This window comes from Fundulus heteroclitus, chromosome 9, assembly GCF_011125445.2.
Source record: "Fundulus heteroclitus isolate FHET01 chromosome 9, MU-UCD_Fhet_4.1, whole genome shotgun sequence".
Lineage (NCBI taxonomy): Eukaryota > Metazoa > Chordata > Actinopteri > Cyprinodontiformes > Fundulidae > Fundulus > Fundulus heteroclitus.
In genome coordinates, this window is record NC_046369.1 from 11198672 (window position 1) to 11217222 (window position 18551).

Sequence of the window (18551 nt, forward strand, 5' to 3'; positions counted from 1 at the left end):
TGATAAAATTGCAGTCAAAGCGTTTAAAACAAATTTGTAACCAAAATAAAATTACCATTGTTGTTAGACTATGACCTTTACGGAACATTAACTGAAACTGATATGCCTGATTAGAATTAAAATAGTTTAACATATGATATTTTAAACTTCCCAAAATTCCTTTTTATAATGTATTTCCTGAATTTTTATAGGGTGGCTAAGGGGTGGGGGGCAGTAAAACTGTGACAAAGTGGGTGAGAACACCATTTGCCTCAGTTTATATATTTTCAGGTAACATTCTTGTTTGCTTGATTTAGCTATATCTTATTTATTCTGTAGTCTGCAAGCATATACTATCCTGGGTTTGTTTATGTTTTTTACAGATTATCTACTACAACATATTGGTTTAAATCAATACTCAATTCAAGATTGTATTTACTGTTTGATCATTTAACTTGTGCATTTTATTTTGGTAAATTTACCTTACTTGCCTGTGTTTCAGAAAAAAGTGTTGCCCCACTTCCTGTAATTATAGCTGTCACAGGAAAGGACAACTATTTAAATTTGATGTAGTCAAGTTTAGGCATGGTATAGAATCATTCTATATGGATGTTATGGCCATGCTCAAAAAGATATTGTTACAGCGGATTGAAAGCAACACTAGTGCGTTCAAGCGAAAACTGTTTACAGGTACCTGTTTATGGAAGAGTGCATTGGAAGCCATTTTGTCTGCCAGAAAATCAGGGTATTTAAACAGAAAGTCGAGATGTTCAGGAGGGAGGAAAGAACTAGGTCAGTGTAGCGTGTAGTGTAAGTTTAGTTATGATCTGTTGAGCCATGTTAACTTCTGAGTTATGTTTTGGATTTTTGTAAACGTTATTTTCACTATTTTTGTTGTAAATAAACCACCTGCTACACTGGACATCATCTGCCTACTGCCTTCTTCAGCCACTTTGGCCAGGCTATCTCACATTAACATTTTCCTCTATTTTCCCTGATCTGACACTCAATTTCCGTAGTGGAAAATACATTTCAGTGTTCAGTAAGTCAGGAAAATGTTTGTATAAATGCAGTCTGTTTACCTTTTACATGGTGAAGCTACAGTAATCTTGGGTAATAAAAGCATCTGTGTTCTAGACTTTAGATGAGGGATGATGGTTTGGTATTACATATGACTTTTTATTTGCCTGACTGGAGTTTGTCATCTATCTCCGAGTGACAAATAATGGCCTTATTTGCATATGACATTTGAATTCTCATATTTGAATAAAATTCACATCAGTATTTTAAATTTCCCATTTATACATAACCACACAACTACTTCTGTTGGTAAAAAATAAATAAAAAAATCAAATAAAATATGATTGCTTCTGTTTTGATATTCCATATTGGAATTGCATATTAAGAGAAACACTACATCCAAGACTTTTAAGTATGAAGAGTTGGACTACATTAACTCATGATTTAATTTAAACAACTACAGCACGTCAGTGACTTAGTACCACCAAACTTGCTCCAAAAGAAGTTTATCAGAGAGATTTACCCAAAATGCTGTTGGAAACAGCAGCGGTCCTATAAATTGTGGATATATAATTTAAACAACTGAATAATTATGGCTTTCTGCATGACAGAAACCTGTAGGTTTGCAACATGAACAGGGAACCAATAATTTTTCACTATGAACTCAAAGCAGCTTTGAAAGACAGCCCTGATCCACCTCTTCAAAACATACAGCAACAATATCTGACTCTTATTTGGAAAACAAAATAGATCTACAGTTTGTGTAATTCATCAATAGGAAGCATGTTTAAACAGAATCATTTAAGGCAAGGCAAGTTTACTTGTAAAGCACATTATGGTAACAAGATGATTCAAAGTGCTGCACATGAACAGAACAGAAAAAAACAGTAGCAGCAGGTCAAGATAAGTTGAACTACAAGTTTAATCTAATGATGGTTCATTTAACTACAACAGATTAAATACAAATAACATCCAAAGGCAAGTCTAAAGAAATAGGTTTTAACCTTGCCTTTTCAGGACTTTTAAGCACAGTCTTCTGAGAGTTTGGACCAGATGAGTGGAGCATTAGAACTAAATGCTGCTTCTGTATGTCTAGTTCTTGTTGTGGGTATGCAGAGTAGACATGAGCCAGAAGACCTGAGTAGTCTGGAGAGTTGATACACTGTTGAGACACTGTTATAAGTCTATAATGTATTTAGTTGCTAAGCCATTCAGCGATTTGTAGACTAACAGAACTATTTAAAAGTGTATTCTCTGAGATACAGGGAGCCAGTGTGAAGACTTTAGAACTTGGTTGATGTGCTCTGCTTTCTTAGTCTTAGTGAGGACGCCGCAGCATAGTTCTAGATCAACTGCAGCTGTCTGATTGAATTTTAGGCATACTTGCAAAGACAGGGTTGCAGTAATCAATTTGACTAAAGATAAACGCATGGATTCATGTTCAAGATCCTGCTGGGAAATTGGTTATTTAATCCTGGAAATGTTCTCCAAGTGACAGAAGCCCGACTTTGTAAGTGTCTTTAGATGGCTTTGAAGGTTTAGGTCTGAGTTCATCACTACATCCAGATTTCGGGCCTGATCAGTGGTTACTAGCTGAAGCAACATAAGCTGTGTGCTAACCCTTGATCACTCCTCTGTTTGTCCAAATATTATTACATTTGTTTTGTTTTTATTCAACTGTAGATCATTTTGGCACATCCATGCATTGATTTCTTTTAAGAATTTACTCAGTGCTTGAATGGGTTCATAGACAACTGGTGACAGTCACCAGTACTCTGTGAACCCTTGTTGTGGCAACATATATGGAGGGTTAAAGGGGACCATATTAAATTAATAAATATATCATGAAATAAATAAATGTAAATATACAATTAAATAAATAAATGTACCATGGAATAATGAAATGTAAAATGAAATAAGTAAATATACCATTAAATATCCCATTAATAATTAAATATACAATTCCTTTATACATCATTAAACAATTAAATGTACCATTAAACCATGGAATGTAAAATTAAACATTTAAATGTGGTATTAATTAAATATGCTTTTTAAATTATGACATTAAGTAATTAAATGTAATTTTTATTAAATAAATACATTTGAATATACATTTCCGTATTTCACTCCGTATTTATTTATTTCATGGTGTTGCGCTGCAGCCTCATTGTGAAATCATTTAAACTGCAACCTTCACCCATCAAACTCAGTGGGCGGGGTTAATGAGATGCTTACACCTGATTGGCCACTTCCCACTGAGCAAAACAAGACTACTTCTTCCTGGTTGAATATTGCCTCCAAGGGCAATATTCTTGCTGGAAAGTGCAAAAATAACACAGCTCCTCTGTCCAGTTCTTTTACTTTCCACCTTTTTTTTATTTTTGTCAAATACAACCAGTGTATTCAAACAGACAATCACAATAAAATGCTGACAAGTGATAGGCATATAAAATAGATATAGTAAAATAATCAGTATGACAACTAACCAAAACAATGAACAAATCAAAATAATGATGAGGATGTAAATAAGAATTCAAACATTTTGATGATGCGTGACAACTATTTAATTTCACCAAATTTCAACAGTGTCACAGATTTCTTAATCATGTCTAATCAGTTAATTTATCTCCTTTGATTACTAAGAGCATTTGAGTTTTTCTCCTCTATCAATATCAACCAATCAGGGCTCCTAAAAGACAGTGTCACACCTAGCAATGGGGTTAACCCCACCTGCTCACTTTTTTTTTTCTTTTGTTAATAGTGTCCTGTCTGTCTGTCACCTGCTCTCTAAATTAGCTTATGGGTGTCTCAGAAAGCTGCTTAGACCTTATATGAGTATGACAGAAATTCCTAAGACTCCTAGGTAAGAATTTTTATAATATTTTGATAATCTTTCTGAATAGGGGCATTAAACTGTAACAACTTGAACACAGTATGTGTAAGTAAAAAATAATAACACAGTTTAAATGACAAATTTGTGTAGAACATTTATTTTGTCTTTAAAATCTCTCCATTTGAGGAGCTTCTCACCAATATTAGTAAACTGTATCTCTGACCAAGATATGATGATTGTGGGTGTTGTGCCATTATGCACTGTTTTAAGTAATTAAATGTTTAATAAATAACTCTCGGTCTGGTATCTATTGTCCATTGAATATAACGTTTATATCAGGACAATAGTTAAAAGGGTCATTGAAAGGTCAAGAATGCCAGCACTGGCATTCTTTTAACAGCAAACTCTGCACAGATATGGAATAAAGGAGTGACAACTTTTCTTCAAGTTCAAGAATTTAAGTAAAATAAAATTAACATCCAAAGAACGCCACTATAGAATGCTGTTTATCGGATTTAACATTATATTTCAGTCAACAAATACTCTCTACTAGGCTAGTGAAACTTAACTAAACTACTAAGCAAAACTAAGATAAACAGCTAAGGAACTATGTACACACAAAAGAAAAAAGACAAAATAGTTGAAAACCATAAACAGAATGATTTAACAATTTGACAAGTGTCATCATTAATAATAGACAGAGCTTTTCTTCCCAGGCTGTATTTCGTTAGAAGTTCTTAAGGAATTTTTTGGAGCACTGGGCCTCCCCTAACCTTTTAGATTTTTGCAGCAACCATTAATCTGTCACAAAGGTGGGAAACACGTATAATTTTTTTCCCATAGAATTAAATAGGCACGCCAATCCTAAGTCTTCAATTGGTAGATGATATTTCCAATACCGTTTTTAAAATCTAATATGATATATTTAAAACAGAACTAATCAGCCTATGCAAAGTACACTAACATGTAAGTCAGAATAGTTAGATCTGTTAAATTCTGTTGTTTCTCTTTACTATTAAAGTTGCACTCAAGCGGCTACAATCTGGTGAAGACAATAAATGTCATTAGTTTTAAGCTAAATGCTTTTGTCATGATCCATTGCAGTAGGAGTGCTCTGTCATTTTAATTATGCTGCAATGAAAGCTGAGTGTTTAGTTAGGGAATTAGTTTGCAGAGTAGGATTTTCTTAAGACAGTCCAATTATACACAATACAAGTGGTGACCAAAAGCACAAAACAAAATGTGTTGTATTTTAATATTTAGTTTTGAACTTTTTATTTTTTTTCTTTTAACCATGTACATACTCCTGATATATTATATTCATTAAAAAAACATACTAAAGATAGTCTGTCAACAAAATCAACAAAGTGACTGCTAAGCTGTATTCTTCTAGGTAAAGTTTGTGTCGCTGTATATGATTGTAAAAAAAATGTTTTGACTGCTGACTGACTGCTAAATAAAGTCTATGTTTGAACATCTCTACAAGATTTCTTCCATCCCAGTTAACATACTGTGATAATTCATTCAGTATATTAAAGTAACCATAAGCTTTGAATAATATCATAAAAAGAAAGAACAGGAATAGAACAATGACCTTGATGTCAAGGTAACCTTAGAAGGATGATCAAAGGGATCTTTATTTCACTTTGTTTTCTACAGAGAGGCAACTAAAGGCTTTGAATAACCACTGGGAGCCAAACCTCAACAAGAACAGATGGGCTTCTCTAAATTTCAGAGCTAAGAATGTGTTTCTGATGCTTTTTCACATCACCCCCTCCAAATCTGAAATAATGAAACAATTGATAAGGTCATTGGGGAGTGTTTAGTCACTGCTGAACACCTTTAGGAGGTGGGAGAAATAGAACTGTCTTGCAGAGGCATGGCAGCGTATCGGAGTGCACCAGCAGTCAAAGAGAGTTCAGGCGAGACGAGCTGTAAGTGGATCCTCCACCTGATGTCCACATCAGTTTCATCTGACTGATTTCTGTCTCCACTGGTCCTAGTCGAGAGGCTACGGCGGGGAATGGGGCACCTGCTCATCACCAGCAGATGGCCGTAACCTATTCATTCTCACTTGTCTTGTGTTTCACTTTCTGGTTATTTGACAACTCTCTGCACTTTGGCTGTACAAGGTTGAAACACAGGAAGTGGAGCTTCCTGTATCCACTTGCATTATTAAATGTAATCAAGCTGTCTTTCAGATACAAATTCCTAATAAGATTATGTCCTGAGATCGACCCATACCCAGCACTCAACAAGAGGTTTCACTTTGGCTTTGACACCTTCATAGGTTTTTCTTGAAACAACTGACCTAAGTTATACAATATGAAAGTGAAAAGCAGCATTTCCCCAAGCATATAAATTGGGTTAAACTATAGGAAATCAAAAAGTGAGTAATAACCTATCTTATGGGTTTGTGTTTTGTTGTGCAAGGACTTACCTGGTGCCCCATCATTCCTTTCCTTTAGCTGGAGTTGACAGGGTTGTATTAATCAATTTTACATGGTATGTCAGCAAGACAACGGATGCCAAGAGTGCAGTTTAGGTTTTTCACTATTGGGACAATTGAATATAAGTATCTACATTGCCTTTTGAGCATTTCAACCCATTGCTGTCCATCCAAAAACTTCTATTACATCAAGCTTTCTTTCTTCACACATCAACATTTTTTCACTTGTGTCATTTTGTCAAATTCTCAGCCAGAAGACAAAAGAGTGAATTTCTCCAAGTAGTAAATTGATTGAGGAATAGGACTGGGATGGATGGCTGGTGATGGCAGGGGTAGTGTAAGGAGAAAGTTGCAGAGCTTTCATCATCCAGCTGCCACGGCAAGCTGCCATAGCTGTCCCTAGCCATAGTTTGCCAAGCTAAGGTAAAATCCTACTTATTTAGTCCTATCAGGACTGTCAGGCCTTTAAACAGTGATGGGATTGAGCCTTGAGCTCTCTTCAAGACTGTTACACTGAGGCTACCACATGCCGCATGCAACAAAGTTCCCTCAGTAAAAGATAAATGTAAGGAACTTACATTTATGGGGAGGGGGGCACTGTATAAAACCCCTGGCCATGCTAAAATTGGTTTCTTTTCGCCCACTGCTATCAGCTGCGAAGAAGGGCCTTTTTATGCATCAGTAGACTATTTTTCCAGATTAGGTAGGATTCCGCTCAATGTGTAGAGCTCCACTTTTTCTCCAGTTTCCAAACGTTGTCCTTCAGATAACGCAGCTCTGAATTAAACTAGATCGCCAGCTTCCTGCAAATAATCACCTTCTTTTTCAAGGGGGCTACATTGTCTAATGCAAAAGCTCAACGAGAAAGTGACACCGTCAACAAAAGTGTCGATTTGTGAATGGGAAGAATAGACATTGCTGCCATCTGCTGGGCATTTCTGTGATACCGGGGAAATTAAAACAGGACAGACTCTATAAAGTTTGATAAAGCATTTTGTGATGAAGATCTACTATAATGAAACCTTCTATTAGGGGTATAACCCTCAAGCTAATGACCGATCATCCAAGCTAATGACCGATCATCCACTACAGCACCCTTTAGCGTCCTGGAGAAATAATTGCATTAATAAGATCAAGTTTCATAAAGTTTATTAATTTTTATTGAGTAAAAATTTTTTTAAATGTTATTTCCTCAAATAATGTTTTGGTTTAATTCAGGATTTGCATTGTGAATGAGTTGAAACACATCAAATATCGTTCTAAATTAGTCATTCAATCTCCTTTAAGATGAACATGGGTTCTCTAACTTTCATCTGCAGTGAACCAGGGTTCACTGATTAATTCTGATGGTGGTTTATAATTATTTTTTCTGATATGAATACATAGCTCCTTAGTTTCTTTTTTGTCTTAATTTTGCTTAGTAGTTTAGTTAAGTTTCACTAGCCTACTAGAGAGGATATATTGAATGTAATATATTGTTAATTCAGATAAACAGCATTCAATAGTGGTGTTCTCTGGATGTTAATTTTATTTCTGTTAATAAAATCTTGAACTTGAAAAGAAGCTGTTGCTCATTTATTCCACATGTGTGCAGAGTTTACTGTTAAAAGAATGCTAGTGCCCAAATCACCCTTTCAACTGTTGTCCTACTCTGTTGTCCTACTCTTTAGCTTTAGTTTGTTGTCAGAACAGCCAGCACAATAGGCAAAATAAGGCATTTTCCGAGCGGCTGTTTATCATTCCTACCCCTATAATTTTTTCCCATCCATTGTGGGAGGTATGATAAGTCAAATACTTTACAAAGTACCTGCCATCTGCATCCAATGGCAGTTTACTAGATCAGAAACAACCATAATGCAGTATTGTTGAAATTAAGTGGGAGACCAGTCTCTGAGCCATTCTGATCTCTGACCAGGCAGCCAGCCCTTCTATCTGCACTGTGGCTGTTATCTATCTGTTATCCATCCTCTTTCCTGGGCCCGGGGCAGTTGACCCGTTTGTCCCCCCTTGTCGGTGGATATGTGTGTATATCTATTTTTTTTATTTCTAAATGTTGTACCTTTGTGTCTGCTCAAGTTTTTTTTGGTAGATCAGAACGGCTAAAAACGCTAAAAGCTCCTAAACATTTTTAAACTAACTCATTGATATGTATTGGTGGCATGCTAACAGTAAATGATTTTGATTCAAGTATCTTGCTGATTTAGGATAGACAAAAAAGTCCTCATTGAAATGATGAGAAAAGAAAATATGATAGCTGTTATTTTAGTATGGCATTGTTTGTATGCCTTGTCTCTTATTCTGTACCTGTCAATGCACAACCTTGCTAACAGAGACAGAAACACAAGCAAACAAAAGCCACAAATAAAGTGAATGCAATATTCCCCACTGTGACAGTAAAGGCTCTTTCTATTGTACTCTATTTCTGCAACAGTGCTAGTCAAGTCATGACAGCTTTCTTTTTCAGGCTGGTCACTCATCCATGCAGTTTGTTGCTAAACTAATGTTCTTAAGATAGAATTTATATGTCATAAATGGTTAAATTTAAATTTTGCCGACACATTTAATGGTTTCAAAAATAGATTTACATATTTTGGTTTGGAAGATTTTTGTGGTTTACAAATAGTGTTATAAGAGACATTGAAGTAACACATGTTTGTCATTAACTTTCTGAGGTTCCCCGGGTGAGAAATTGGGTTCCAAATAATGTGAAAAAATACACGTCTCAAAAGATCATGCATCAAGCATTAAGCAGGGGACAAAGCTCAGCTGCACAACCAAATACGTTGGGGTGATAAAACACTTTTTTTTTTTTTACCTTTTAATCAGGTTTTGTATAAACAGCACAATGATCAATTTCACACTCTGTGAACTATATTAGCTCTGTTCACACTTGGACAAAAATTAGGAACAAGACATTTGCATGTCACTTTAACCTGTATGTACTTCAGTGCACATCAACCTTTGGAGCTGTTTTTACATGTTCCGAGTTATTCTAACCTAGCTTGTCATATCTTTCAGCATAAACATAATCAAGTCAAATAATTGTCATGTTTTTGAGTTGTTCTTTGTGGACCAAGGTGCAGGCAAGAACTCGGAAGTTGCATGTTGTAATGAGGAGTTATTTATTAAATAATGAAAACAAAGCCTTACAGGCTGGCAGGGAAAAAAGGAAGTAGGAACACAACAAGATGGTGACCAGAACCGGGGTAGCATTAACATGTCTCTGGCCTGATGGATTATATTCCACAGAGCCATCTGGGATTGCTCCATTGGAGATGTATTTCAGAAGGAGAGGCCTTATGCCTATGATTGGATAAATCACTTGTCCATCAGCTTTACTGACGGGCTACTTCAACCACTCACATCAAAACCAACATTGAAACCGAAACTATCCGCTAACAAAAGCCTTCAAAGCTGTTATACAGTGTTATTTTAAATAAATAATATTCGGTAGACACCATTAATGAAATGGCAGCAGCAATGTTACCATGTTTTTCCAGATTACTCTATCGAAAACAGGAAACATCTCTGAATTTGCTAAGCAGGTGGGCGAGCGCAGTCTTTGTCAATGGGGGTTGGTTTGTTTTGCCCAATCTGCAACGCTGATGGGATGTGGAAGGCATGTCCGGCTCAGCTCTTCTTCTACGTTGGGACCAAGTAAATACATCTTGCTGCATTAAACTGAAGTCGGGGACATTTCCGGGGACAGCTTTTGCCGTGGACATGTCATCCAAAACAGGCTTTCTTCCTCGCTGCAAGCCGCCATTGCTGTCTGAATCCAAACAGTTCCTTCTCTAATATGTCACATCTATGAAAATCCCACCCAGCGATCCTAATGGGCTCATCCATTTTATGTGGTATTGAAATCCCTCCCAATAGCATCGATTCCAGATGGGATGTGTTGAGCTGTGTGGAGCCCTGTGAAACTACATCCATCTGACAAGAGTCAGGTTAGGGTAGCATAACAAAGGACCTGACAAAGTGTGTGACTGAACTGGCTGACCATATAGGGGAGGAGATGGTAGGAACAGCAGGTGGAGCAAATTAACACAGGTGAGAGGAGTAAAGGTAATTAGGCAGAAGGAGCAAGAGGGGATTGAACAGGCCCTGCCAGAACAGAATCCAACAGGTTATTATTTTATGTCTGGTCATCAAGTTTCCCTAACTATCTAAACTGAGGACAGGCAGGCAGGAGAATAGAAATAAAGAGAAACAAGAATAAACTACTAACACCTAAAAGAACAGAAAACAAACTAGCTACAGAAATAAAAATGTATAGATAAAAAATACCGAAGGGTGCAAACCAAACCAAAACTGCACTATCCCCATGAACCTAAAAATAAACAAAGATCTGGGGCATATATATATATATATATATATATATATATATATATATATATATATATATATATATATATATATATAAAGATATATATATATATATATATATATATATATATATATATATATATATATATATATAAAAAGATATATATATATATATATATATATATATATATATATATATAGAGAGAGAGAGAGAGAGAGAGAGAGAGAGAGAGAGAGAGAGAGAGAGAGAGAGAGAGAGAGAGAGAGATACAGTTAAGTTTACCAAGCAAATAATTCTTTAAAAGTTATTTACTATATTAATGTTTTGTTTAACTCAGGATTTGCATTGTGAATGGGTTCAAACACATATCAAATGTTGTTCTAAATTTGTTAAGCTAATTTGGTCTCATTCTACATTTGTTAAGATAAACTTTGGTTCTCTAACTTGGATCTGCAGTGAACCAGGATTCACTTAATCATTCTGAAGATGGTTTTAAACCATTTTGTTAGTCTTTTTGTTTCTTTTGTATGTACATAGTTACTTAGTTTCTTGTTATCTTAATTTTGCTTAGTAGTTTAGCTAAGCTTCACTAGCCTACTAGAGAGGATATGTTGATTTAAATATATTGTTAATTCATATACACATCATTCTATAGTGGTGTTCTCTGGATTTTATTTCCGTTAATACATTCTTAAACTTCAAGAGAAGTTGTCACTCCTTTATTCCATATGTGTGCAGAGTTTGCTGTTAAAAGAATGCCAGTGCTTGAATCTTTCCTAATATCGGCTGTTTGGGCTGATACTCACCGGACAATGCCTAACAGACAGAGTTATTTATTTACCTTCTATATGCAAATCAATATCAGCTTAATTTATACTACATCATGGCTTACTATAAAGTTTCTCATTACCAAAGGTTTGCCAGAGAGGTACGATAGGTAAAAACAAATAAACCTTTACAAAAAGTATTAATGTTGCAAAAAATACTGATGTGAATAGTTATAGCTGCATTTCCAAAACATATTAATAATGCAGTAATTGACAACGGAGACATTGTTCAGAAGTGGAAAGAATATAAATTTTACAATAAACCGGCCATTCTCTCTCTCAAAAAACTTCTGGGCAAAAACTGGGCAAGTAGTGTCTATGTATGTTGAAGCTTGTTTAATGTTTGTTGCAGAAAGTTTGAAAAAGCAAGCTAAATATTGGGAAAATTGTGTCTGGTGGAATGAGGGCAATGCTAAACTATTTGGAATGTAGTACACACCATATAGATATAATGGTTCTGCGCAATAACTCAAAAACACAATGGCCAAAGTGAAACTTGCAGGTGGGGATATCATGGGCCGGGCTGTCTTATGACATATGGTACTGGCAGACTTCATATAAGCAATGGAAGAACGAATGGAGAAATATATTGAGACATTCTTGATAAGAATCTGAAGATGAAACACATGTGGATTTTCAAGGAAGAATTACAATTGTACCAAACAGATGAAACTCCTAATTGGTTTCAGAAAGAGAAAGTAAAACGTACAAATCAATCCCCTGCCTTGCATCCAACTGAAAAAAAAATTTATGATTTAGGTGCATAGAAAGGACTTTCAGAATGTGATTCAAAAAATTGTATTGTGCTAAAATCTCAAGACTGGGCTGAACTTTGCTTTCCATAATCTTATGACCGTGAACTTATGGTTTATGTTATGTCTTTATTTTATTATGCTTATGAAACTCTGGTTTAAATTAACTTCTCTCCCTGCCACATATACCAAAGCTGGTTCACAGACAGCTGCAGAGGAGAAAGATAAACATAGTCTGTTCTAACACTAACTTACTAAGAAGTTAGTTTCTCACCATTTGTCTCCTAAATCTTTTGGATTTCTCCTTTCTTGGGTATACAAGCATTTTAATAACGCTTCAAGTCAGAGCAAAAACTCTGACACTCTGGGGAAACATTGCTCTCATCTTGCAGGCTTAATTAATAAACCTCCCTGAGTGGTCTTGATCAAAACAGTGCTTGGGTAATCTTGTTTTTCGCGCACAATACAGAACTTTCAAAGTCTCAAGACATTTTGGATGGAAGAATGGGTCAATATCACACTTGAGCAATGCATGTGACTGGTTTCTCCATACAATGGAAGTACTGAAGCAGCCATTACCCCCACCCCACCCCACCAAAAAAAAAAAAAGTATAATCCCAATGTTTGTCTCCAGTTCAACCGTCCATAAAATCATTTTTACATATTTTCACAGGAGGGACACATTTACTTGGCTGTGGTAAAGAATTGTCAAAGGCAATCAGCCATTTCCCACTTGTGAATTGTGTAAAAATGCTGCTTTAAACCTAGCCTACACAAAAGGGAATATGAATTAAATGTCAAATTGAATACAATAAACTATTTTTGAATCTATCCCTTATTTTATGTCATTTAAATTCTTTCCCATGTCTAAAACATTCATGTTTTCTCTGTCCCATGTTTATAGATGACCTTATTAACACTGCCAAGCCTGCAGATATGCAGCTGTCAGTGAAGAAATCACACTGTCAGAAACAAGACTACATTTCTTTTATAAAGTTGTAAAAAAACATTCTGGTGCTTGTGAGGAAAAAAGAAATGGCCAGATCAGCTGTCTCATATGAAATTTAAGATTTTGCAGAAGATGAGAAGCAATCATAAGTCAGATACCAATGCACAACATTGGAGGACTTAAAATATATTAAACCCCATCAGAAAAACAACATGCATTATGTCTCAAATTAGGTTCTAAAACGGAAGATTAATGTAATAATTCTGTCTGTCAGATCCTGTTTGCAGTGACTATGACGTCACTTCTTTTTCTTCTTAATTTTAATGGCGGTTGGCAAACAACAATTTGGTGCATTACCGCCACCAATCAGTAAGGAGTGTGGATCAGGACAGACATACTCAAAAAAATGGTTCCAGTCAGTACTCTATATTTTGGTATAGGTTTAGCTCCCTGATTGAGACATGTAAAGACACCATTATAATAATCCAATCTAAACATAAAACCAGACACCTATTTTTGTTTGTCCTGTTTTGACAGGAAGCTCTTCATTCAATCAACAACTTTAAAAATATTGCATGCTGATTTAGTAACAGATTTTTTTTATGCGGTTGTTAAAATTTACATCATGCTCTGTAGCCAAAAAGCATTAAAGAAGAAATACTTGAGCAAAAAACTGACCACCTTTCACACTGGGGGGGGGGGGGGGGGGGTGGAGGACATTGGTGTATGTTAATAAAGATTTTTTTTGATCATTGACAAAAGACAAATGTAACATAAGGGAGGCTTCAAGTTTTACAATATTCAAGAATTATCTTAAGGAATGGTTATGGTCAACTCAAACTGATCAGCATATTTTAAAAGAACTCGGATCGACACTTAGGTCATGTGCAATGCATCTCGCACTTTATGACTAGTGCAAAGTATAAGAACATCCTACAACTACTCTTGATTGTATTAATGTGCAATTGCTCCTGTCTCCGTCCTGAGTCCATCTTGTGTGTACTTTGCTGTTGAGTGACCCCAACATACTGTTTCTGTCTGGCCTGTTTGAAATGTATGTGTCTTATATTTCTTTTATTTTAAATTTAATGTTAACATCAACCTGTCCAGGGACAACAGATGGAAATTAGCCAATGGTTACAATCTGGAATATTTACATATATGTATGTTCATTAATATGCACTGTCCCTTTTTTAATAAAATAAAATCTAACATTTAAAGACCTACACAAAAGAGCATTATACCTAACTGATTTTATTTTAATTTCATAAATATTTCTCTGGACACTGGTAACATTTTCAACAGTAAAATGAAGAAAAGATCACTCAACAAGGTTTGAGGCCTTAAAATGAAACTCAGTTATTTGTGATCTGATTTCAGAAGATGTTCAGATCTTTCTTTTCTTGAATTTTTATACAACCACTCAAAAAATTGGTTGAACATGCAGATTTGTTTTCTTGGTTTTTCATTAGTTATCAACACAATGTGTGATAATGCAGCAAATTTATTTTTGTTAAATGCCCAATGACTGAGCAGAGGTGAGTTTTGGTCCTGCTCTCAGCCCCCTCTGTCCCTCAAGTTCTGGGGGTATCACCTTATCTATTGGTTTTCCCACACGGCAATCATTCTGACACGCTCACGTAACACCAGCATGCAAGTTCCTTGTTAGTTTCTGCTTGCTGGCTGCGCATGCGCACTTCTAGTGTTTATGTATCTGGTTAATTCAGCAGTTAGCTTCGGTGTTAGCCATTCATTGTAGCGCCGCTGCTCTCTCAGTATACTTTGAACATGGCTGAGAGTCGCAAGAAGTTTTATTTTGCGCACTGTTTTCTGTCTTCTTTAGGATAGCTTTACTTGCTGAGATTCCTGCCTGTAATGACCTGGTGTCTCATTGTATTCCTTTGTTGGTTTCTTTATAGCTCACAATGTGCAACTTCTTACTGCCAGTGTGTCTTCTACCATTGTGTCTTTCAGTGATTTTGATCCTGCATGTATTTGTGGACCTGTCTCTTTTTCTCTTTAGATTTCTTAGCTTTTATTGGAATTTTGTGAACTGACCTTGGGCTGTATTCAAGAATTGCTGATTTTACACCACTGTGTTTGGTCTAGCATTTGAGTGTTCTATTCCTGTGCCTTACAACACATACCCCATTTATTGTGCAGGATTGATCAAAATGAGAGTAAGATCCTATTGTTTCATGTCAGATTAAGCCGTTAACTAGCACTTGTGTTTGTGGGAGCATTTTTCTATTAATAATGATGTGGACTTTATATGTAGAGTATTGCTGCCACATTCCTCTTTTGCTAAGCATTCTCAAATTAAATTTCTCTTTTACAAGATTGCCAAGCCCCACCCATCTGATTCAGCACACACAGAGGTTTAAATGGCATTCATTGGAAGACTAATCCTATCACAAAATGTTTATTTTAGCTTATTTTTGGCAATCTGCCCAGACATTATGATATGTGCTTCCCTAGAGAAATTGTCACGGAGAGTGAAGAATGTGGTGGTTTTTCAAAAGACATGAAGATCTCATCAAACAAAAAATATTCATTCAAATGCTGTTTTTCCAGCACATATTCAGAATGACAGATTAAACTCTCACTAATCTTTAGCTCCCCTCTGGCATGTTGAGTTTAAGAAACGGTCCTGATAATGAGGCTTTCAATTGTGACAAGCCAGGTTCAATACATATTCATAAGTGCTCATCTTCTATCACTTAGCCCTCTCTAGAGTAATTAAAACAGTAGTTATAAACATGTGTAGTCTGATTACAAAAGGATAACCTAGGCCAGTTATGTTCTTGGAGTTGCTATTCTGCCATGATATTGTGCCCAGTGGTGAATTTGCTGCTCTCTGCAGCTGCCTCATTTGTATTGGGTAGACAGCATGTTGTGCATAAGGCAGAGACAAATCCCCTAGAGTACCACCAGCTGTATACAACATATGCCTCATAGGTTGCACACCACATGCATCCACAAAATGACACCTTTTTTCTTCCTGATAAAACCCTTGTCAAGGTTGGCACAGAGATTTAATTATATTCAAATCCCTAATCGGGATGATCATGATATTGTCTCCATAGTGTCATTGTATTTGTATATTTTCTGGCAGCAAATTCCCTTAGCAGAGCTATTTTCTCATAACAAGAAACTGTATATCACAGTTCTATAACTTTTGCTTTGAAATTACAATTAGTTTTGTTCCAACAGATTTTTTTTCAATTTGCTAAATTTTTTTCCTAACACTAAAAGAGAAACGTTTACTGCATTCTATCAGTCCAACGGCTCTGATCATAGAGCTTATTCATATGTGCCAGAAATAGGAAGCAATTTTGAAACCTTCTTTGTCAGTCACAGTCAGATTGGCCTGGTGGTTCAAAGTGTTGCTTGACAAAGTCTCCAGGACAAATATTGGCTGTGCAAGCCTCTCTCTTCTGGTAAAGTGGAAAACAAATTATAGCATCTCCAGTGTTAAATGACTAAGCTGATACAATGTTGAGGAATATCTTTGCATTATAATTTATTTTCCTTTTTTAAGTTTGCTGTCCTCGTTACTCAGATAAACAGTAAGATTGGTTGGCTTGCTGTGCCAGAGACAGGTCTCTCCCCACAAAAGTGAAAAATAGGATATCCCCCTGCTCCACAGTTGACTTTGTTGAGTTAATGGCATGACACACCGTATCTGGTACAGGCAGCAAGACTATTATAAAGAGAAAAAGGCAGACAAGAACCGAGAAGAAAAACAAAAAGACTGCATGGGGGTGGGGTGGGTTGGACCAGGAAAATAACAACAATGAAAATGAAAGCAGAACAGAAACAATTAAGATTACATTAACTAAGGTGATAATGATTTTTATAAAAAGTCATCATAATAACATTAATAAATTAATACCAATAAATACCAAAAAATAATATTAAAAGTTAAATAATAGTTATATAAACAATAGATTACGGGGACATGTGTTACTGCAACACTATCAACACCATCAGCAAATGCAGTATACATTCGTTTTAGCTTCTGAACACTGTGTGTGTGTGTGTGTGTGTGTGTGTGTGTGTGTGTGTGTGTGTGTGTGTGTGTGTGTGTGTGTGTGTGTGTGTGTGTGTGTGTGTGTGTGTGTGTGTGCGTGTGCCTGTAATCATGTTTCTTCCATGCTTAAATCTAGTGTTTCTATGTATATTTTCTGGAGCCAGCAATTGTCCGTGTGAAATTGTAGAAGGGAGAGGAGAGCATCCCTAAAGTCTGGGATTCTTCAAAACTCTAAGGCTGTAAAGTTAATACACTTAAACTGTACATACTTCTAATGTAAGCCACAAAAAAAACCTAAAACAAACAAAACTGTTAGAAATATAATTAAGAGAGAGGCACTTTACTAAAATCTCAAACATAATGTGAACCAATAGGGCTGTAAAAGTGCAAATAAGATATGTAGGTAAAAGCTAATGGGCCAACATGGACTACCTATCAAGAGGCACACTCTCCCACACCAGCTGGAAGACATAATTAGTATGTAAAGAAACCAGCTCATTTGACATATTGATTCCTGATCTTTGAAAATATAAACATGTTTGGTTCCAAAATGCGTGTGAGCTGAGCTGTGGAGAAACAATACAAACTTTATGAAAAAAATGTAGACAAAGCTTTGAATTTTTCTACTGAGTTGAGTTTTGAGAACTCCACAAATTGTTTTCATTGTGAAGTATAGTCAGTATTTAGCAAGATACAATCACTATTTTAATACAATCCAGTTAGGTTTTTCCTTTGTTGGTGCTAGTATTTTATATTCACTTAGTTTCTACACAATACATTTTATTTTGTCTTGCTTAACAAGATAGGATACTGATTAACCATGTTTTAAACAAATTTGTTATATGAGGAGCTGACAAGAGTGAAACAAAATATGTGAAGTTTCAGGAACCACCAAAGAACAACCATTAAATTAACAGGACATTAAACTGATTATAAACATTAAACATATTATAAAACCTAGCTATCTGTCACAAAATGTTGATGGTTTGGAAAAAAATGACAATTTGATATAACATAGGACTCCTAACAGATACACACAACACCTACACCCATTATTGCAGAAACTTAACATCAAAAGAATGTAGATTTACTCTTTACGAGAAAGGCACCAGCCACCCTGAAAGGATAAGTGGTTATGCTGAAGATAAGCCTTTCACAAATGTTTCACATTTCACACACTTCAGTTTGGCAAAGGCTCAAATTCCGAGAATGACTTTAATAATAAAATAGGATAAATAATCAGTTGGTCTTGCACAAGGAGATCAGAACATTAAGTGTGAGCAAAGCAACAGCTAGTGAAAGCGAGCATTGAACAGACAGTCAAAAAGGGGAAAAGATCTAAAATAAATAAAATCTAAATTTACAAAGAACAGAAC